Source organism: Acinonyx jubatus, chromosome C2, assembly GCF_027475565.1.
Source record: "Acinonyx jubatus isolate Ajub_Pintada_27869175 chromosome C2, VMU_Ajub_asm_v1.0, whole genome shotgun sequence".
NCBI lineage: Eukaryota > Metazoa > Chordata > Mammalia > Carnivora > Felidae > Acinonyx > Acinonyx jubatus.
The window spans coordinates 108329111-108352593 of NC_069384.1; the positions used below are offsets into that span (position 1 = coordinate 108329111).

Below are 23483 nucleotides of genomic sequence, written 5' to 3' on the forward strand. Positions count from 1 at the left end.
ATTATTAAGCCATAAAAAAGAATGAGATCTTGCCATTTGTAACAACACTGATGGACCTAGAGGAGTTTATGCTAAGTGAAATAGGTCAGTCATAGAAAGATAAATACCACATGATTTCACTTATACAAGGAATCTAAAAAAGCAAAGAAAAACAAACAAAAAACAAAAGAGACTCATAAATACAGAGAACAAACTGGTGGTTGTCAGAAGGAGAGGGTGGGACCATGGGCAAAATAGGTGAGGGAATTAAGAGGTACAAATTTTCCAGTTATAAAATAAATAAGTGATGGAGATGAAAAGTGCAGCATAAGGAATATAGTCAATAATATTACAATAACATTGTATGGTGACAGATGGTAACTATAGTTGTGGTGAGCATTGTGTAGAATTGTCCATTCACTATGTTGTGCATCTGAAACTAATATAACATTGTATATCAACTATACCTAAATAATAAAAAAAAATAAAGAATAAAGCCAAAACAATAAAGAGAAAAAAATATACATGTTCTTACTTTCTTCCCTTAATCTTTGAAAGAGACTTATGGCAATTATTAAGTTATCACTCATCAACCAATTCTCTTCAAATTAAATACAGCTAAATTCTTACATAATTTTAATTTAAAAGAACACAAATATATACTCTTAAAATGTTTTCTTCTAGACTTCCAAATCTCTTTATAGCCCACTTCTTAATTTCCATAAAGTAAGACATATATATAATTTAGAGTCAAATAGTTTTATAAGGCCTTTGGGTGGGGGAGTGAGATTATCTTTCTTCTACCCCATTTCTTGCCTCACATAAGTAGGTATTTTTAACTCTCCATGATGATTCTACTGCTATATATCAAGCATATTTTTGTCTTTCTATTTTAGGTATTTTTTGGTTGATTTATAAATAATTAATTGACAATTGTACAACTCTGAAGAAAGGTTTTACCTAACATAGTAACTAGAATGTAAGTTTTCTATTAGAAATTTTCACAAATGTTCCCATTGTACAATTGAGTGATATGGTGTAATTTAATAATTTTATATCCATTGGATATTTATTTCCAGCTCAGAGTAGAGATGGAACTATATAAAGTAGGAATTAAAATATAATCAATATAATCCAAATTTAGGAAGCCAGGCAGAAAGAGGGCATTAACACTCTCACAGAAGGATTTTCAACCCTGGAGTGATAATTCCTTTTGGGGTCTTGCAACATGGACATTTGCTTCAACAACAGGGTTCCATAGAGCTGGAATATTTACTAATGTGTCCTTAAGAACTAATACCCAGAGTGCCAGCTGACTGGGAAATGTGACTCCTGGTGTCTTGCTGGGAAAAAAAGCAAAAATAACTAAAAATATAATCTATTGTTTTTAATATATCCGATTCAAAATGCTTATGAAATTTAAGGTTTGGGGGTGCCCGGGTGGATTAGTTGATTAAGTGTCCAACTTCTGCTCAGGTCATGATCTCATGGTTCATGGGTTTGAGCCCCACATCGGGTTCTATGCTGACAGATCAGAGCCTGCTTCAGATTTTCTCTTTCTCTCTCTCTCTCTCTCTGTCTCTCTCTGTCCCTACCCTGTTCATGCCCTGTCTCTCTCTCTCTCAACAACAAATAAATAGGCATTTAAAAAAAAGAAATTTAAGGTTTGTGTCAGAAGGAAGACTGTAGAAGGTGATGAGACATTTCAAAGATGACAATTCCTCTTCATTGAGAACAGAATGAAAGCCATCCTAACATAGCCAGGCAGCTACCCTGCCTTGACATCCAAAACATGAATGGCTTGCAGGAGGAAGAGATGTTATGATGAAGATAACAAACACTGACATCACAAGGCTCGTTAAAGGTCAGAAAAGCCAGCCATTAGGTGGCAGATTCTGAATTCAATCATTTTTAAAGTTTAAAAAAATTTTTTAGTTACGAGGATGTTTTGTTTCTCAAATTTTTAAGAAATAGAAATTTTTAAGAAATATAACTCCTATCACTATTGCTATCTAAAACCATTTTTCACCTTATTAATTAGAAGTTAAAACACATGGGGCACGTGGGTGGCTCAGTTGGTTAAGCATCCGACATCGGCTCAAGTCATGATCTCAAGGTACATGAGTTCAAGAAGCCTCCTTCAGACCCTTTACCCCTGCTCTCTCTGCCCCTGTCCCACTCATTCTCATTCTCTCTCTCTCTCAAAAATAAAAATAAATAACTTTTTAACAAAAGTTAAAATACACAAATGTCATAAGTGATAACAGTAGTGGCATTAAACAAGGACCATGAAAACACTTTTCCCAGAGTAAATACATGAGTCATCATAAGCCTCTGTGCTTTGCATATTCAGTTTTGTCTACCTAGAGCCCTCTTCCTACCCCCACATCTCCCTACTTTGTCAGTGGCCAGTGAAGTGCTTACCATTTAAGAACTAGGCCCCAATAGTCTCCTCCCTCATGGGTTTGCTAGCAGCTAATTCTCTGCTCAGCTGGCACAATCTGTTCTACACCTCCTTCAGGCCAGGTAGTGTGCATGCTGCCCAAGCACTCGCCTGTGCGTCCTTTCCCCCGCTGTTCTTGTTCACCCTTGTCCCAAGATCATTGTCCTAATCTTAACAAGTTCTTCCTACATCTCTGTGAATTTCTCTGAGAACCTCTTGACTTGTAGCCAGAGAGGATGTAACCCAGAGACCTGATACAGCAGACTCAGTGGGATATTCCTGTTATACTCTGAGCTCAGAGAACTACCAAAGGTGATGTCATCCACCTCACTGCAAGAACTACTTAGAAGTGTCTAGTTCAAAGGCTATGTGCTAACACTGACCAGGACTCTACCCTCAGCACAAGACTTTTTAAGGAGAAAAAGATTATTCCCATTACCTAACCTCCACCACCCCCACGCTAGTAGAAATGGAGCGGGGCTCCTTCCCCATTCTCTTCCTAAAGCAAAGGAAGAGGAGTCCAAGAGCATCACTAATAATATTAACTAGAAATAGAGGGTACATTTTTATTTTCTTAATTTGAGTTCTCCTAGAAAGAAAACCTTGAGATAAGAACACATACGCAGAAGTCATTTATTTGAGAAGTGCAAGAAGTATTGGTAAGGGAGAAGGGAAGAAAGAAAAGGAAGGAACGGTAACAGGAGGTTAATCCTTCTAGGGAAATTTGGAGTCAGAGTCAAACACATGCCTGAGAATTTTCCCTGAGGGGGAAGGGAGCTGGGGTATGTATACACCAACTCCAGTCAGGAATTTGTTGAAGGCTACTTTGGGAAAGGGTGGTGGTGTTATTATACTGACATTGTAATCCTTCCTCAGGAGACACAGAAATGGCAAAGTGGACTCCATAGCAAGAGAGAAGGCCTTTGGGTGGTTGACTAGAGGCTTACTAAGGGTGTTACCCAGTAACTTAACAGGAGTCCAAGTCTCCTATATTCTAGCAGTGCTTCAACTGCACCAATTAAGCACTTTAACTTTTCAATATCCATAGATTTATTTGACTTCACCTCCTTCTACATATGGAGTAACATTTTAGTCAGACAGGAAACTGAACCATATACTCATGAGTTTTTGAAGGAGTCAGAGGTAGTGGCAGCTTAACTCAATATCCAAGACTCCTAACTCCCAAATCAGTTCTCTTTACAACTGTAAACCTCCCGGACCCTTCCTTGACTTTTAAACTTTAAAACTGTTCAGAGCCCCTGTTCGGATAGCTCAGAGCCTGGAGCCTGCTTTGGATTCTGTGTCTCCCTCTCTCTCTGTCCCTCCCCCCACATTATTCCCATTACTTAACCTCCACCATCCCACATTAGTAGAAATGGAGCGGGGGCTCCTTCCCCATTCTCTTCCTGTCTCTCTCCCTCTCTCAAAAATAAACAAACATTAAAAAAAAATTTTAAACTGTTCACAGCCCATGGGCATTCGAACAACATTAGTATCAATATATTGCTATTGCCTTGAATATGATGATATTGATACTTTTGTCAAACTGATGTCCACTTGATAGCTCTACTGAAACAATATACCCATATAATCTCAGACATGTTAGGATGAACTGGAGGGTCCACCTACTTAGATGAGTTGTGTATTAAGTTTCTTCAAAGAATGCAGTACTGACAAGTTACATTACACTCTCAGAGTGGTTTTTAGAGCCCTCTTTGGAAATATAAAAGGTAATAAACTTTTTATTTTCTATGTTCTCAGATATTCCAATAGTGGGAAGAAATACCATCGTGAAATAGGTGGAAAAACACTTAGGCACACCAGATGAGCTTCCTCCTGATCAGACATTTTCCTATCTTCCTGAAAGGGGGAATTCAGGGATGTGGAAAATGGAGGGAGAGGCCCAGAACAACATAACCCTGCTATAGTCAGTAAAAATTTCCTTATGAGTAAGTTGTTGTTGTTGTTGGTGGTGGTGGTGGTGTTTTCAAAAGAGCCAGCATAGAAGCTTTGAATGAATGGTTTCTCATTTCTTCCCCCTCTAGTGTCTTGAGTTTTATTTTTTTTACTTTTGGCTTTTTGGAGTTTTTTCACCTGTGAGTACCAAGGGCTCACATTGGCTTTTTTCCAGTAAACAACTTAAGAGAATGACTGATGGACAGCTATGTATTTTCAAGAGCTTCAGTCATTATGCATCTGAAGGAAAGACAACAATACCACAGAGAGCTATCAGCACATATATTAATGCATAAAGATTCTGCTTAATATCTAGAAAGGTAATAAAACAAATTTGGGGGGAGATGGTTAATACAACTATCAAATATTTTCTTAAAACATTAAAACATAATTTGAACCTCTACATAACAATGGGAAGAATGTGAGTGTTCCTATCCTTCAAAGTTGAAGCTGTTTTTTGTGGTTTGACTCAGAATAGTCTCCTAACCAAAACTGCCTGGATAGCTCATCATTATGGCTATAGAGCAAGAGTTTTTTGGGAACAGCATGTTAAACCATTCATCCAACAAATATTGTTGAGAGGCACAAGAGATATAAAAGTAAAAATTTCATAGTCTTTGTTCTCCTGGAGCTGAGTTCACATGTGGAAAGCAGTTAACTGAATAGGCAAAAATAATGAAAAATAAGTACAAATTAGGGTACTGTAGGAATATAGGAGGCACAGTCAACCCAGTCTTTGGGATTCAGGGAAGCTAGCAGTTGGTGTTGGAAGACATGGAGTAGCTAAAAGTATACTCCAGGCAAAAACACTGCTGTGGAGGCGAAGGAAAGTAGAGCACCCTTGGGAGACTCTGGCTAGTTCTGGTGAACTGCACAGTAATAAGCAAGGACTATAAACTGGTGACAAATGGGGCTGGAAAGGCAAAGGCCTTAGAAGTCATGTGAAAGAGTTGGAAATTTATCTAAATATAGTAATAATTAATTAAGAAGGCTCAAAGAAGAAAGTATCATAGTTTTGTATACTTTGGAACAATTGCTCTGGCTGTACCATGGAGACTCTTCTTAGAAAATGTAAGACCTGTAAGACAGGAAAAGTCCTAAGGGTTCTCTAACAATAATTCAGACAAAGGCAGTGGTAGCCTGAATTATAATAGTGATGATAAGTATAGTGAGAAATAAATAAATTTGAGAGATATTTAAGAAGAAGACCGTGTAGGCCCTGGTGATTGTTTAGATGCCAGTAAAAAAGGACAAGAAACAATCACAACTTCCGGCCTGGACAACTGAACAGGTGCTGTGCCACTTCCCAAAGACTAAAAACTGAGGAAGAGATGCAGTTTTTATGTGCATAAGGCACTCCCTGGAAATTGGGATTTTCCTAATAACATTTATAATTGTTTCAAACTACCTCAAGGTCTTTTACTGTGCCACAGATCACAATACAATATACATTTTACAGGGGAAAAATTCCAGGTTTAAAGAAATTACATGGCTTGCCCATGATCACACAGATGATAAATGGCAACACCAGGATTGGAGCACGATCTTAAGGTTTCTAACACCATTGCTTGTTGCACTCTGCCTCTATTCCCTGGAAGCTGCATTAGCTCTTAAGAACCACAGGGATAATATCTTTTGCAGTATTATCAGTGATTACTTAATGATGTTCTGATGACCTGAAAGAGATGATATTGCCTTCCAAGCTATTCAGTCCACTCATCCAGCAAGGCTATTTCAGTCCCCCAGAGCTTGGTGTCTTTACAGGGATCTTATTTTTAAAAAGAACCTTGAAATAGTTTTTCTACCTTTCCCTTAAAAGTGTTCCACAACGACATTAAAAATAGCTATTTGTTTCAAAATGAGTAAACATTCAGAAGTAGGTCTTCATCAGATAATAAAATCATCATATTCTTATGATTTTTGCATGACAAAAATATCATGGAGTCTATTTTCTGACTATTGGTCGATTATTTACCATGTAAGTTTTAATGTGTTATTTTATTTTCTACCACTATTTTCCCTGTATTACTATCTCAGCTTCCTAGAGGTTTCTGAGACCAGTATCCACTATCAACAGCTGCTCTGCTGATACAAATAAAGTATAATCCAATTTTCTGAAGTTTTAAAAGTACTACTCCTATTAAGTAATGAAGACAATCTTCTCAATCTTCTTCCATACATGTTTATTAAAATTTGGTACCTACTACAAATTATCAATACCAAAATCTAGTGTAAGAGGAGTCTGGAAAGATAGGGACAGCAACAAGCCTTGAATCCCAACATAAAAACAGACAGAAAAACCACAGTAACTAAGCCATGGAAAACATGAGGTGACAGATTACCCTCATGAACCTCAAAATACAAAGCACATGAAGACAAACTATAGCCCCAAGACTTAATGCCATTAGCACTTGAGCAAGAGAAAGCAGAGGAAAGAAGTAGGGAATCTGATGGATCTAAGAATAAATAAAAACCCAAAAGAGCCAACAGCTAATCACTGGAAAGTACATCAAGCTGATTAGGAAACAGGAGTTAAAATCAGAAGTTCTGCCCAATTCAGTATTGGATGAATAAGAGGATTGCATGAGAGGAGCTAAAAGGATTGAGAAGTTTAGCCCTTAGAGCCTGTGTACTCTTGAAACCAACTTGCCATGGCCTTTTTTTTTTTTTTTGGCTAGAGCCCACACTGAGGAGAAATTGCTGGAAGTAGAATCAAAATCAAGCAGCGTATGTAACAGAGATGAAGGAAATAGAAGGTCTAGATAAAAGTAGAGAAGGGGAAGAGAGCCAGGGAATCTCAGAAAGTAAGCTGCTATCTTCTCAGAAAGTAAGTTGCCATGTTTTGGAACACGATGCTAAAACAAGAGATAAGAGAGCACTGTGAAAGGAAAAAAGCTATTTGAGCAAAGCCCCTTTCAAAAACAAATTTCACACAAAAATGTGAATGATGAACCTAGAAAGCTTATCCAATCATACAGTGAAGAAGCTATCAAAAACTTCAAAGGTCATGACAAAAGGATTCAGGACCCCACTTGATCACTGAACATCTTCTAACATCTTCTAACATTACATGCCTTCTGATGAAGAAATACACCAGGCCCTAGAGTCTTGCCAAAGGGATACAATCTGAGTTCAATCAATGGATTAAACTCCAGGTACCAGGGGCGCCTGGGTGGCTCAGTCAGTTAAGTGGCGAACTTCAGCTCAGGTCATGATCTCATGGTTCGTGGGTTCCAGCCCCGCATCGGGCTCTGTGCTGACAGCTCAGAGCCTGGAGCCTGCTTCAGATTCTATGTCTTCCTTCCTCTCTGCCCCTCCCCCCCAATAAAAAATAAATAAATATAAAAATTTTTAAAAATAAAAAAATAAAATAAACTCCAGGTACCAGTCACCAATTTACAAGGACAGAGGTACATGATGATGTTGACCATGAAAATGCATTTAACCAAATCTAGACAGTGGGAAATTTACTAGTCAAGTGTCCTGAGTCTTTCACCACAAACAATGTAAGTGGGAGCTGGGGGGGTACATAAAATTAAAAAAAAAAACTACCAATTAAAAGAGACTTTAAAAATATTTCAAACAAAATTTTTAAAGAGGCAAGACTAAACTATACTTTGTAGGAATTCACACTTGGGTAAGAAAACTTTAAAGAAAAGAAGAGAGTGATTACTTTAGGAATTGGCATAAATTTTTTTTAACATTTATTTATTTTTGAGAGATAGAGCACAAGCTGGGGAGGGGCAGAGAAAGAGGGAAACACAGAATCCAAAGCAGGTTCCAGGCTCTGAGCTGTCAGCACAGAGACTGACTTGAACTCACGAACTGCAAAACCATGACCTGAGTCAAAGTCAGACTCTTAACCAACTGAGCCACCCCGGCATCCCTGGAATAAATGTTTTTAAAGTATTTTTTTAATTTGCAGTTTTTTCACTACATGTTCCACTCTCCCCACCCACCCACACACACACACCAACTCCCACTTATGTTGTAATATACTGAAAGAAAGACTCAGGACTTTTAACAGGAAAGTTATGTTAACTTTCATGGAGGGATTCTGGGGAACTGACAAAGTTCTATTTCTTGATTACATGGTGCTCGCCTCAAATACATCAATAAACTATCCATCTGTTTGTGAAGAGTTTCTGTATCTGTGTTTTACTTTGAAATAAAATGGTTTTGTAAAAATCCAGTATAACGGGTTACTGATATAGGAGAAAATACCATATTTTGTTATTTTAAATACTTAAATAACTTTTATAACAAAACCATGATTCATATGACTCACAGAGACCTCTGTGATTCTATTTTTGAGATAATTCATTATCTGACATTTCAGAATCACTTTAATGAGCAAGAACTTTCCCCATTGGTAATATCCTGCTTCATATTGATGTTCCTACAGTCTGGTGTATAGTAAATAGTCATTAATATTCACTGAAATAACAATGGCTGCTTTTCAAATAGCATATTTGGTCTTGAATTTTAAATCATCTTGAAATACACACTTGTTCATTTGCCAGCCTCCATAAGAAAACACAACTATGACTTCAGAAACCCACCTCATTCTTTGTAATCTCACATTAATCTGGGGAGAATTCTATCATTTGAAAAATAAATATTAATATTATTTTTACATGAAAATTTTCACAGAAAAACAACATTAATTTATTTTAAGATTTTAATCTCTTTAAAGATATAAATAAGTAAGTAAAGGAATAGTAGGTAACATTGTATAAATACAATGCCCATGACACTAGACATTTTTTTAATGTTTTTTTAATTGGAGAATAGGGAGTAAAATAGGAGCAATCTTCCATTTATCACCAGAAAAAATGCACATCAAGATTTTACAAAGTAGAAAAATGATAACCAATATGGAGCTTGCAGGAAAAATGATGTGTACTTATGATTATTTAGTTTGATATTAAAACCTTAAAATCTATTTCAGGTATAGACTCATTTTTAGTTATGACCTGAGATCATCCTAGGAACTTTCATCATGGTTATTAAACTATTTTCTACACTTTTCTTCTCTACTTTGTTCTTTCTCTTAAGAACTCTGATTTCATTTTTAAAAGTGCAAAATCCATCTCTACTTCCCGAAGATGACAATTACATTTAAATCTTTTTTAAAGGAGAGCTATTTTGAGCTGTTGCATTTACTTTTCAAAATCATTACTTTTGTCATGGACAGAGTAACTTCAGAATAGCCAAAGTCTCTAAAAAGTAATTATCCTTGATTTTTTTTTCCTTGAGAATTTAAAACCATTTTTATCCTATGCCCTAGATAGTGTCTCCTGATCAATTCTATTTTGCTCTTTATAGCATTATTTGTTTCCTAGATTTGACAAATTTATACCATCCCTCCTAGAAATAGCTTGGCAAATTCTAAAACTAAAAAGATATTTTAAAGTTTAAGTTTGTAATCACAAGATTTTCTCATCCTGAGTGCTAATTTTTCCAGGCAAGACCATTTTTTTGTATCTCTATATTTGTGACCACAGAATATCATCCCAGGAGAACTCAGTAAATAGTGGTCAATTCTGAATAGGCAATAAATTTACTAAATTATTAGTATTATAATTAAAGTTATTAATTGTACTCAACCATGAAAACTTTAGGTAATTCTGGAACTTAGAAACACACAAATGGCATACATAGATAATATATTTACTTTGTTTTAATACTTGGTATCATATAAACACAGGTGATGGAAGAGAGTCAATTCTGTACAGCATTAGAATTATCCAATGTAAAAAATAACTCAGAAGTCCTACTTTCCCAATACAAACGTATACAGTGGTCAGAGGGTCAGAAGCTTGTAGCCAATATTCACTTAGGAGAGCATTTAGTACAATGGTGCTGCTAACAATGACAGAGAGAGAGCATTTTAAAGATCCCAAGACCCAGTGCTGCTTTTTGGGGTGCTGCACAAACGTCTGATCAAAGAGGTAAAGCTAAAATCCATCCCATGCTCTACTTGCCAAGCCCCACACCCTAGGGGGAGGGGTGCCAAGTGGCAGCATTCACAGAGGGGTGTCTTTTCCTATCATCACAAAGGTAATGTACTTCCGCCCTAGAACTGCTGAATTAAAATATATAGGGGTGGGTCCCCAAAAATTTTTATTTTTAAAATCTCTTTACGATTCCTAAGGACTTCCCATAGCTAAGAGTAACTTTAGAAACAGCACTACCTCTCATACCATATCCTTTCAATACACTGGAATTAGTGGAGGGGGGTTACATGAATGAATGAATGAATGAATGAATGAATGAATGAATGAATATGTTCAGCTGCACCCGAAGTCTTATATTAAACTGTTTTATCATCATAACACATGAGTTAAATCTAGGCAGCACAAAATCATCCCAATGACAGTTTAAAAATCTGGTCACTCTACAACATGCTAGATATACATAGTATTAAACAAATAATTTGATTTTCCCTCCATGGATTACATAACAAATTGGCCATTCTGACATTGTGTAGGAACAATCTGAATCACAATTTACAGAAATTATAACACTGAGAATAATGTAATGTAAAAGGGAAAACGGAAGACACACAAATTTTGAATACTTTTAAGTAAAGGGACTTGGGGGAACATTTTATTTACATAGTCTCAAAACAGATCGCTGGCTCAAGGAAGATAGACAAGAAAGAAAAGTAAAGGAAAGGAAAATTAAGGGTCACTAATTTAAAAAACTATGGCAAAATTAAGATTCATGTTTCAGTATTATTTAAGAACATGAATAAACTTCTCCAGGGAACCATCAGCAGTGACCATAGTTAGGCTTGGGTATAAGTCTGTCCTATAAATGGTGGTGAAATAAGAGTCCTGAACAAGGTAACAGCATTAGAAAATCAAGGGTTTACAGTCAGATACTTTTTTAAATTCCAGTTCCATCAGGTATACCTGTGTTACATTAATCTTGTTAATTTCCTTCTTCAAGCTTCAGCTTATTCAACTATATTGTTATAGGATTATGTGTGAGAGACACACAAAAAGTACCTAATGGTACAGAGTACACAGTAAATGCAAAGGATATATTCTCAGCCACTCTTTTACTAATTTGCAAGATTGCTACTCCATAACAGCATGAGTCTAAGGAATACTGAGAGGGAAGCCAACTTCCTCTCTTCAGGAAAAAAAAAGAAATCAGAGGCAGAGAAGATAATGCCAGTGTGCCTTGAGGGTTAGGCATGGAAACTTCAGAAAGGGAGAGTCAAGAAAAGAGGGATTGATTTCAATGTCAAAATTAAATTTGTAAGCTTATAAACCTCCCTAAAATATTCACTTGCTTCTCACTCCCTTAAACCATAATTTCTATTAGTGTATTTAAGAACATTCTTTTCATTCTCTCTCTCTAATCTATCTCTTCTCTCTCCAGTTTATTTACTGCAGTGTTCCTTACTCTACAGATTCATCCACCTCATGGAAACCTCCTATCTACTGATCTTACCACTGACCATAACTCCTTTGTGTTCTCACTTCCCTCTTTACCCAGCTGGGTATTGGGTATTCATCTCTGGTATCACTTTTATGTAGATCATTAATTTCCTTGTTCATCTCTCCCTTAACCTTTCTCTTTTGAAAAAATCCTAATTCTGTTTAGTTCGACTCTTTACTCACTTTGCAGTGCTGGGAGAGAGTCTTTCTCCTGCTCCATGCAATTGAACAGAGCAGGAGAAAGACACGTGATTCTCTCCCTTTAAATTCGAAAATACGAGTGGGCATTCAGCACTGCCCTGCATTCTCCTAAGAAATTAACTTTCTTCTTCTTGTGGAAAACTAATTCACACCTTCTTTCCTATACTCAAATTTCCATTATCTCCTCCCTCCTTTCCCACTCTCTCCTGATGACCTTGACATCTGTAGCACTCAGAAAATTAGAAGCAACAGCAAAAAGAACTCCAGTACCAACTCTGCTCAACTCCCTGCTTCTATATCCATATACTCTGCCTTCCCTTCTGTTGCAATAGCATTCTTAACTTTGTGTGTGTGTGTGTGTGTGTGTGTGTGTGTGTGTGTGTGTACCATGAGACCCTTTAGAAGTCTGGTGAAACCTATGGATTCTTTTCAGAGTAATGTTCTCAAATGCATAAAACAATGCTTAGGAATACAAAGGAAACCAATTATATTAAAAATCAGCTATCAAAATGTTTAAAAACTTATAGTACAGTAATACATGTGTTTCCTTTTTTAATGTTTATTTATTTTTGAAAGAGAGAGAGAGAGCACAGGAGAGGGGCAGAGAGAGAGAGGGAGACAGAGGATCTGAAGCAGGCACCACATTATCAGTGCAGAGTCAGAAGCAGGGCTCGAACTCATCAACCATGAGACTATGACTGAGCTATAGTCTGACGCTAAACTGACTGAGCCACCCAGCTGCCTCCATGTGTTTCTTTATCAATGCATTATACAATGATCTAGCAGGTATTCTAGTAACTAACACATTTTAATATAGTAAGGAGAAACAACATTTACGATATTTCCAATAGTTGCTATGTGATTTGAAAATATCTATGTTGGTAGCCAATTCTGATTTATTGATTCACTATTGAAGAAAACATTAAATTTCACTTAGAGATCGATAAAAATAAAGATGTAGTTTTTTGCCCATTCAAGTTCACAAACTTCCTGAATTCTTATCTGTGGGCTTCTTGGAAGTCAATGGATATCAGATTTTAAATCCCAGATAAAGCCAACTACTGCACTCACACAAAAGTTGACCATATACTGGGTGTAAAAGCAAATTTCAAGGGATTAAAATCTGATCTTATTGAAGCTAAACCATAGAAATCAATAATAGAAAGACAACTAGCAAATATCTCTATATTTGGAAATTAAGAAATATAAATAACCTATGTGTCAAATAATGAATTAAAGTAAAAGTTAGGAAAGTTTTTAATCTAAATTATAACAAAATAACAAATGATTAAGTATCCAAATTTTTGTGATATATATGAAGAAGTGTTAAAGGATATTTATAGCCTTTAAAATTAAATACATAAATCAGAAAGCAAGGGTTGAAAATTGAGCCAAGCATGTATCTCAGGAAGAAAAAGAAAAGCAAAATAAACTCAAAGAAAATGATAAGAGCATTCATGGAAGAATGATAAGAGCAGAAACTAATGAAATAAACAAACACATTAGTGGGAATCAACAAAGCCACAGGCTGATTCTTTGAAAAGACTAGTATGTTGATAAAATTCTTGGAAGAATAATCACAAAAAACAAGAGACAACACATATCAACCAAAGAACATCACTATAGATCCTACAGACATTGAAAATATATATGAGCATGTAATAAGCAACTTCATACCAATAAAATATTGAAAATTTAAGTGGTATGGACACAATTCTAATAAAGAACATATACCAATATGAACTAAGAAGATAGAAAAATGTGAATAGTCCTGTGATTATTAAAGAAATTAAAACCATAATGAAAAACTTCTTAAAGAAAACTATAGGCCAAGATGGCTTCCCTAGTGAACTTTTCCAAGCATTTAAGAAACAGTTGTCCTCAAACTTACAAAAACCCCTAGAATATAAAGGGGGAAGTGAAAATTATTTAACTTCTGTGAAGCTACCATAATTTTCATATCAAAATCTGACAAGGAAACCACAAGGAAAGAAAATTAAGCTCAATACCACCCATGTACATAGACCCCAAAACCCTAAACAAGATGTTAGTTAATCATTTTCAAAAAATATAAAATAAATACAATATAATAAAGATGATAATAATCAAAGTTGTTTTAACACTTAAAAATTAGCATAATTCACATTAACAAAATGAAGATTAAAAAAATGTGATTTCAGCAGATGCAGAAATAAAGTTGCATAAGATTTAACATTTTCATAATTTAAAATAGCAAACTAGAAGCTTCCTTAATATGATTTTTAAATGATAACAAAAATATTTACAAAATATAAAATTTATCTATGTTAATGAACAGAAGATACACATACAATAACTTTTTTCCGAACACCAGCAGCAACAATTTGGAAAATAACCGTTATAAAATTGTGTCACTCAAAATAACATAAAAAAATATCAAATAGGCATTTTGTTCCCATTTCCTGGGTGAGGGGAAGCCTAAGCACCCAAGGAGAAATGAGTAGGAGCAGATAGAGGTGGAGGAGAGATGGCATTTAAGGCAGTGGTGCAAGGAAGGTTAGAGCTGTTTGATAAGAAAGTGCCACAGACTGTCTAACCCAACATGCAAATAGCAGGTGCTACAAAGATGGTGGCAGCTATGGCAGTGCTTCTACTGATATTTTATGTTATATTTCCAGCACTTGAAATAAAAATGAATCCAAGTTTAGGAAGTCACTTTTCAGGATCAGAATTATACACAGCTGCATGTTCTACAGAATCTCCCAGATCAAAAGAAGCAGTTTTCAAAATAAGTGTCAGGTTTATAGAGCTACAACATAGATACAATAGAATTAATTCCTTCTTTTGTATATGAGTTTTGACAAACATATTCAGCCATGTGTCCAGGATAGAGACTATGGCCGTCACTCCCAAAAGTACTCTTGTGCCACTTTGTGGTCAATATTCTCCCCTCCTCCCTAGCCTTTGCCAAGGATTATTGATATGTTTCATGTTCTTGTAGTTTTGTCTTTTACAGAGTGTCACATGCCTCCTTGCTTCCAGAAATATCTTTTAAAAGGATATAGGTATTTCTAAAACACTTTGAAATTTCCTCACTACAATAGAATTTTACTATAGGACTTTCTGATAACTTCATATTTTAAGTGAAATTCTAAGTAAAAATCCAATGCACAGTATAATAATGTGTATTGAAAAGGACAAAATATTAAATACAGATGAAAATACAGTAGTCCCCCCTTATCTGTAGAGAATATGTTCCAAGAACTCCAGTGGATACCTGAAATTGCAGATAGTACCGACCCTATATACTATGTTTTTTTCCTATGCACACATGCCTATGATAAGGTTTAACTTATGAATTAGGCATAGTGGGAGATGAATAATAACTAATGATAAAGTAGAACAGAAATAACAACATGGTATAATAAACATTATGTGAATATGCTCGCTCTCTCTCTCTCTCTCTCTCTCTCTCTCAGAATATCTCATTGTATTGTACTCACCCTTCTTGTGATGATGTGAGATGACAAAATGCCCATGAAACGAGATGAAGTGCGGCGAATGATGCAGGCAGCATGACGTAGCGTTAGGCTGCTACTGACCTGCTGACCATTTGTCAGAGGAGGATCATCTGTTTCCAGACTGTGGTTGATCACAGATAACTGAAACTGTGGAAAGCAAAACCGCAGATAAGTGGGACTACTATATATGAAAATAAGTTTAAGAGCATTTACATAGTCTTTTCTATGTGCCAGCTACATTTCATCCCCAACTATTATGAGTAATTTTACACATAATAAACTCATTTAATCTTACAACACTGTAAGGAAGCTATTATAGTCCAAGTTTTATGGATGAGGAAATTGAAGCTCAGACAAAGACATCTGCCCAAGGTCACATGGATGGTAGGTGGCAGAACCACTTGGCAAACAAGCTGGTTCTGTATCTATTCTTTAAAGAAGAAGAAGTAAAAGGAAGGGAAGGGGAAGAAGAAGAGGAAGAAGGAGAAAGAGGAGAGGGAGGGGGAGGGAGGGGGGAGGAGAAGAAGGCAAGAGAATATAAAGTTCAGCCAAAATAGATTGGATCATAGCACCCTGGAGATTAAGGATGACCTAGCCATGCATCTATGTATATACACTAGCAAATTAGATTAATCAAATCAGCACACTGTATATGGAAAGGAACTTGCTTTCCTTCCGTTTATCACAGGGGAAACTAAGGTCCAGAAAAACAAAAATTTGCGCAGTATTATTAGGCTAATTTATGGATTACTTGACAGTGAAATAAAGGCATTCTCTTCAATACTGTTTCAAAATATCCTTAATCACTTTGAAGTAGATACTGCAGGCAAGTTGCCTGTCATATACAGAGCCCTATTCTGAAAACCCTCAAATGTCTTGATTCTCACAGACCCTTTCCGAACAGATAGATGAGATGTGTTACATATAGGTGATTATGCCTTATTTCATATGACTTTGCTAGTCCAGGATCATTGTGTGACCAAAGGGTATGTATTTCAAGAGCTGTGCCCTACAGGGTTACTCTCTACTGAGGAGTGACTGAAATATCTCAGGGGGCTTTAAAGGAAAATGACATAGTTGACAGGTACAAATGCAGAGGGAAACAAAAAGCAAAAGCAGAAGTCTTGAGGCACTAGATTCTCTTGAGTAAGCCAAGGACTTGAGATAAAAATAAGGATTGGTGTCAGAATAAAATGAAACAGGAATACGGACGCAAAGTTGAAGGAACAAGTCACTAGTCCTAGACTGCCCTAAGGTCAACATAGTGGCTTTAATATTACTAGGTTAGGGTACTTAAAGTGCAGACCTGCTCTAGCAACATCAGAAACACTTGGGAAATGGTTAGGAGTGCAAATTCTCAGGGCCCGTGCAGATTTACTCAATCTAAAATGGGGTGTGGTGGGGGCCAGCAGACTGTGTTTTCAATAAGCACCCCAGATGATTCTGATGTGTTATAAAGTTCAAGACCCACAGCACTAGGTCAGTGCTGTATCCTGAATCACAGTCTGAATGACATTCCATTTCCTTACTTTCTTACTCACTCTCCCTAAATCCTTTAAAATAAAATCCTGCGTCCTGGAGTAACCCGACAGTTTCTGTTCCTTGCAGCAATCTAATTAACACTCAGCTTCAAGTGTTGGAGAACTGTACATAATCAATTTTAATGAATTGTTTGAGCTTTAATTATTCAACTGATACTACTCTTTTGCATATTAAATTCTTCATTCATTAATTCAGTAAATATTTATTAATTGCTTGCCATGTGCTGGACAGTACATAGCAGTGAACTTGCAAAAAGTTCTGCTTTCATAGGACTAGATTATGGTAAGAAGAAACAGAAAATAAACAAATAAATAAAGCAGATATATCGGATAAGGGCTATGGGAAAAAATGAAGCAGCAGGGAAGGTGATAGGGTGTGTAGAGCAGTTTTTGTGATTTTAAAAAGGGTAGACAGGAAGGCATCTCTAAGGTGACATTTGAGCAAATACCTGAAGGCTATTTGAGGCAAGGCTTGGTGATACTTGGGGGAAGGGAGCTTGTAGAGGCTTGTAGGAACAGCAAGGAGGCCAGCCTGGCTGGAGCTAAAGGAGTGAGGAGAGGCGCGGTAGGCAAAAATCCAGAGACACTAACAAGAAGCTAGATGGTTTAAGAGTTTAAAAGGAATTGTAAAGACTTTGGGGTTCGTTTGTTATTTTTGTAAGGTCTGGGCATTTCACTTCCCCAGTAACATAAACCTCTGGGTTCTTTATTTAATAGGAATAAACTGCCTAGCTTGTTAACCAACATGCACAGTGTATTTGTGCCATTTGGGAATGCCAGATTGACCTAGCAGCTTTTCAATCATAATTCCTGGCTGGCCCTGAAGACAGTGATACCAGAAGAGGGGTCTAAGCTGTTCTAAAAGGGAGAATCAAAAAATAGATCTCTTCTGTCTGGAGACAGATGAATTCTGTTCAGCATTTTAAATCAAGTGACCTTTTCTGAGGTGAAAGTGACTCCACAGAGAAAACAATTCTCTTTGGGATAGTTTCTCATTAGGTTGGGAGGATGCATGTGTTGCTTTCTGAAACCATTTATTGCCAACTACACAGAAAGTTATATGAAAATGTTCGTTTGACTCAGCTCTAAGACCTAAATCCATTTGAACAGATGTATCTAGACAGGAGTGACTGTAAATAGCACATTCCCTCATTGTACACTGTTCCACACATTTGTGGGTCAGCAACGAACATAGAACACAGCAGTCCCAGCCACGTGGAACTCACACTACAGAACAGGGAGGCAAACACACACACACACACACACACACACACACACACACACACACACACACAAACAACAAGTAGGCAAAGAGACAAGAGTGGTATGAAAAGGGAAGTAGACAAAGAGCGACTTGTAGAAGTTGTGAATTTCTACTTTAGATTAACTGGTCATCTCTCTGAAGAGACGACATTTAAGTTAAAACCTAAAGGATGAGAAGCCAGCCTTGCAAAGATCTGGGGGCCAACAACAGTTTGAATAGTTCATGATCCACGATAATCCTTAACACTGATATTGTAATCTGTGGCTTTCACTTCTGTTTCACCTACATTGATTTGATTTTTGTTATACTCACAATAATACTGTAGAGGATGTACAGTTGGTGTTATTTGGCCTATTTTGCAGGTGAGAAACTAGGCTTAAGAGAGGTCTAAGAGCTTGCCAAAGACAGGTTTCAGTAGGTGGGCCTTGGCAATCATTTCTTCCTGACCCAGTTTGTTGCTACTGTGATTCCAAAGAAAATGAATATTCTCAAGTCAAGTAACATCAATGTCATGGAGAGGACAGAAAGAGGAACAAAATTACCTTTAGGTTTCAGTTATTTGTAAAAGATAAAGACAAATAATTCACCTGTAAGTTTTTGACTATAGTTTTTCATTTAAAAGTTTTATTTTTGGTCATCTAGATTTGAGGGGTGATAATGCTCTTTTAAACTGCCTTTAAAATTTGCATTTTCCTTCTAATTTAAACAATAGACACTTAAATATTATTTACTGGATGCTGAAAGATTTAATAAGACTTTTTTAAAAGAGACGAAACCTACACAAATTTCTGCTACATTTTGACCTTACATATTCCTTATATGCATTGATTTTCAACATAAACCCATGCATAATTTCTATCTAGGGCTACCAGGACAAGAATATATTTGATCAGAGAGATCATTAAAGTTAAAAAAAATTTACAACTACAAATACAAACTATTATACTCTATTGATATTAGTATTAAGATTTGTGCAATGGCAAGTTTCTCTTCAATTCCTAGAGGCCTGTATTATAGGAAAGACTATAGTTTTCCAAGGATTCTTTTGTTCCCTGGCCTTCTAATATCAACAGTATAAATAGTAAGAAATTTTTTTTTCCTAGCTTTTCTAGAAATGTGCAGCTCTCTTTTTCATTTAACAATGATATATTTCAGGGAACAAATTTAAGAAATATTCCTGTTATCTTTTAATGGGATGAGAAACTCTTTCTTTGTCTTATGGATTTTAGAGGACCACAACTGTAAGTTCAACTGCCACACATGATGAGAAATATTTCTAAAACTTACAGAAACATAATCTTTTGAAATTATAGGATACAATGTTATCTTGTTTAACATTAAAGCTGATTTTACCACAGTGATCTATATTTAGTACATAATCTAGTACATAATAATAGACTGTTTGAAAGTCATCACACATGGCAGGAAAACAGAGGGATAATGACAAACATTGGTAGTGCTAAAATCAACAGTAGATGCAAGTTGTGATAATAACAGTATTACAGTAAAAGACAGTCTGTGCCTTCAGTTACAGCATACCAGGTACCAGGCTAAGCACTCTGCTTACATTATCTTATTTAATCCTAAAATCAATTCTATCACATAGGGACTTACAGTATTATTGTATCAATTTTACATGTGCAGAAACTGACTTGCAAAAGATTAAGCAACTTGCCCAAGGTCACATTTTTACGGAGTAGTAGAGCCAGCATATCATTCTGGCTCTGAAGCTGCCCTCTGTTGCAATTGTATAGTAATTCTGTTAAGGATATATGGCATCTTTATATACTAGTGCAGCAGCATTCAAATGGTATCCCACAAAATACTAGTGAAGGTATATGGTATTTCATATCAAAAAGATTCCATGATCAAATAATCTTAAGAAACCCGGCATGTTAAAAATCTCTTCTTGCAGATTCACAATGCACATTATATATGGAGGCCCAAAGAATTCCTGCAGTAAAGAAAAGAATTCTGTCTAACCAGCATGTTCCAAATGTGTGTGAGTGTGTGTGTGTGTGTGTGTGTGTGTGTGTGTGTGTATTATAACACTTCATGAATTACTAATGCAACATAGTCTGGGAAACACAACACTCTTAGATTTTTTGCCAATATCCCAGTATCTCTGATAGATGCAGAATAAATATTAAAATCCAATTAAAAACTTGCCACTAAAAAAAAAAAAACAACTATAGGGGCGCCTGGGTGGTTCAGGTGGTTAAGCATCCAACTTTGGCTCAGGTTGTGATCTCATGGTTCATGGGTTTGAGCCCCACATCGGGCTCTGTGCTGACAGCTCAGAGCCTGGAGCCTGCTTCGGATTCTGTGTCTCCCTCCCTCTGCCCCTCCTCCACTCACGTTCTGTTTCTCTCTCTGTGTCTCTCAAAAATGAATAAATGTTTAAAAAACTTAAAAAAAACACAGAAAATTTCCAACTGTTTTTCACCTATAGCTATTGTCCCTACATCACCCATTTAGCAGCATGCCAGACAATGAATGAGTAATATCTATAGGACGTCTGCAAAATTAGGAAACATAGGACAAACTTAGTGTTAAACAATGTTAGTTTGATTTTCAAATGTCATGCTTATTATATTTTCAGATGGCATACTTCTGAAATTAAAGATATGAGAATAACTGTTCTTCTAATATTTCTAGACTTTTGGATGCCCTGTTACTATTGTGTATCAGATTACTCTAACCTGAGAATTACTGCTAATTAAGAAAACACGGAAAAACAAATAGCTTTACCAAAGCAAACCTCCCTCCAGTATGTAAAATGAGTTGCTGTTTATATTAGAGAGCTACCCACTGGAGGAAGCAGTCAAAAAAATGTTGACCCTCCTTATTAGGCATGATATACATATATATGTTCTTCATCACCTCATACCTAACTTCAGAGCACACCTTTGTGCCTCATTCCCTTTCTCTCCAAAGCATGCACTCTACATCTGCCAGAAGGGTCTTCATAGAATATCATTTCAATTATAGACTTTCAGGCTATGTGTTACCAAATCAACATCTCCCAAAGTGAACTCCATAGAGTATAATCTCCTCAAAATGCACTTCCTAATTCAACAAAGAAAAATATTCCAGTCAAGAAAGTTAGAATTATCCTGGATTAAACAAAGTGAAACTGGTTTCTTTACTGTAAAATCTGTGTATTAAGAATCTATAAAAGGAGGACATATTGTACTGAGGTTCTGAAAATATTCTGACCATGAAGACCTGTTTTCAAAGAGCATTTCATAGTCTCAGAATTTCTTAGAAGTCATTTGGAGAATTGCTGACCTGAAATAAGAAAAGCAAGTTCTTGTGTCTGGTTTCAAGGTCATCCTTGTTGTGCTGCATCCTATTATGTTCAACCTTATTTCCCACCACTCTTGTTTCACAACCTTATTTCCCAATAACCACTCAGATGTTATTGAACATCTATTATATACTGTGCACTATGAAACACAATCCCTGCCTTCCAATGAGATAGACAGACCAAGAGGCAGGAATTGTGCATAAAGATGAGTGCTCTGACAGAGAGGAATACTGGGTCCAATGGTAAGCATAGGCAAAAATCTAGCCCAGCCTTGAGAAAGCTTCTCAGAAGACATATCATAAGGAATGAAGAAAGATGAGTGAGTCAGCAATGAGAGGATAACTAATGTTATCCTGAAATGTTATCCTGAAATTTCAGGCAAAAGGTATATGCAGAGAAATGAAATAGACCATGTAGGTTTGGGTACCATCAGATTGATCATATGGCAGTAATCTACTCTAAAGGGGCAGAGTGCAGAGCAATAGGTTGGACAGTTATACTGAAGGCAAATTTTGTTGGTCCTAGCATACATTCCTAAAGAATTTAGGGGTGCCTGGGTGGCTCAGGTGGTTGAGTGTCCGACTTCAGCTCCAGTCATGATCTCATGGTTGATGATTTCCAGCCCCACATCGGGCTCTGTGCTGACACTCAGAGCCTGGAGCCTGCTTCAGATTCTGTATCTCCCTCTCTCTCTCTGCCCCTCCCCTGCTCATATTCTGTCTCCCTCTGTCTCAAAAATAAATATAAACATTGTATTTAAATGTTTAATTTAAAAAGATATTTTTTATTTAAAATATTATTAAATGTTTATTAAATGTTTAAATATTTAAAAAAATAATTTAGATTTTATCCTATTGTATACTCAAGAGATTGGCAAAACCTTTTCTGTAAAGTATAAGAGTAAAAATTTTAGGCTTCGTGGGCCATATGGTCTCTGCCACAACTATTTAATGCCACCACTGTTGTGTAAAAACAGTCATAGACAATAGGCAAACGAATCAATGTACCTGTGTTCCAATAAAACTTTATTAAAACACAGGTGGTAGGCTAGACTTGGTCTGTGAGCTGTAGTTTGCCCTACCCCCACCCCCAGTATAGAATTTTGTTTCTCAAAGTTCCATTTGGAGTCCAGCAGCAGCAGCAGCAGAAAACTTGTTAGAAATGCAGAATCGGGGCACCTGGGTGGCTCAGTCGGTTAAGCAGCCGACTTCAGCTCAGGTCATGATCTCGCGGTCCGTGAGTTCGAGCCCCGCGTCGGGCTCTGTGCTGACAGCTCAGAGCCTGGAGCCTGTTTCAGATTCTGTGTCTCCCTCTCTCTGACCCTCCCCCGTTCATGCTCTGTCTCTCTCTTTCTCAAAAAATAAATAAATGTTAAAAAAAATTAAAAAAAAAAGAAATGCAGAATCTCAGGCTGCCTTGCAGACCCACTGAATCTGAATTGTTTATTTGTATGTACACATTCAAGTTCAAGAAGCACAACTGGTAAACACTGGATGGTTTTAAGCATAAAAATTATATAATCAGCTTTCTTGCAGCTGCAATGTGAATCTTTCTGAATATTCCCCATCCAATATTTACCATATCTGCAAACCCTCAATACTGTTCAAGCTCCAGCTTTATCTAGCCATATCCCACCCATAAAACCATTTGCCCCCAACCTGAAATGATCACTTCCTTCTCTGATATCTTAGAGCACAAAAACATGTTTCTTCACTTTTCTGTGAATTTTCATGGGTCATGATATGCTCAAGAGTAAGAGCTATATCCATACATTTGTAATTCCCACAAAGCCTAACAATGAAATACATGGAAGAAAAAATGTATTCCAAAAAAAT

At 36.5% G+C, this 23483-nt stretch overlaps 1 long non-coding RNA gene across 3 annotated transcripts in view; it reads right to left on the reverse strand.

Annotated features, from left to right (window-relative positions):
- Window positions 1-23483, reverse strand: part of LOC106974863 (uncharacterized) — a 342416-nt gene that overhangs the window by 207067 nt on the left and 111866 nt on the right. For all 3 annotated transcript variants that reach the window (XR_003420874.2, XR_008297916.1, XR_008297917.1), the window contains one exon: window positions 15516-15680. This is a non-coding gene — a long non-coding RNA (uncharacterized LOC106974863). The remainder of the gene's footprint in view (window positions 1-15515; window positions 15681-23483) is intronic.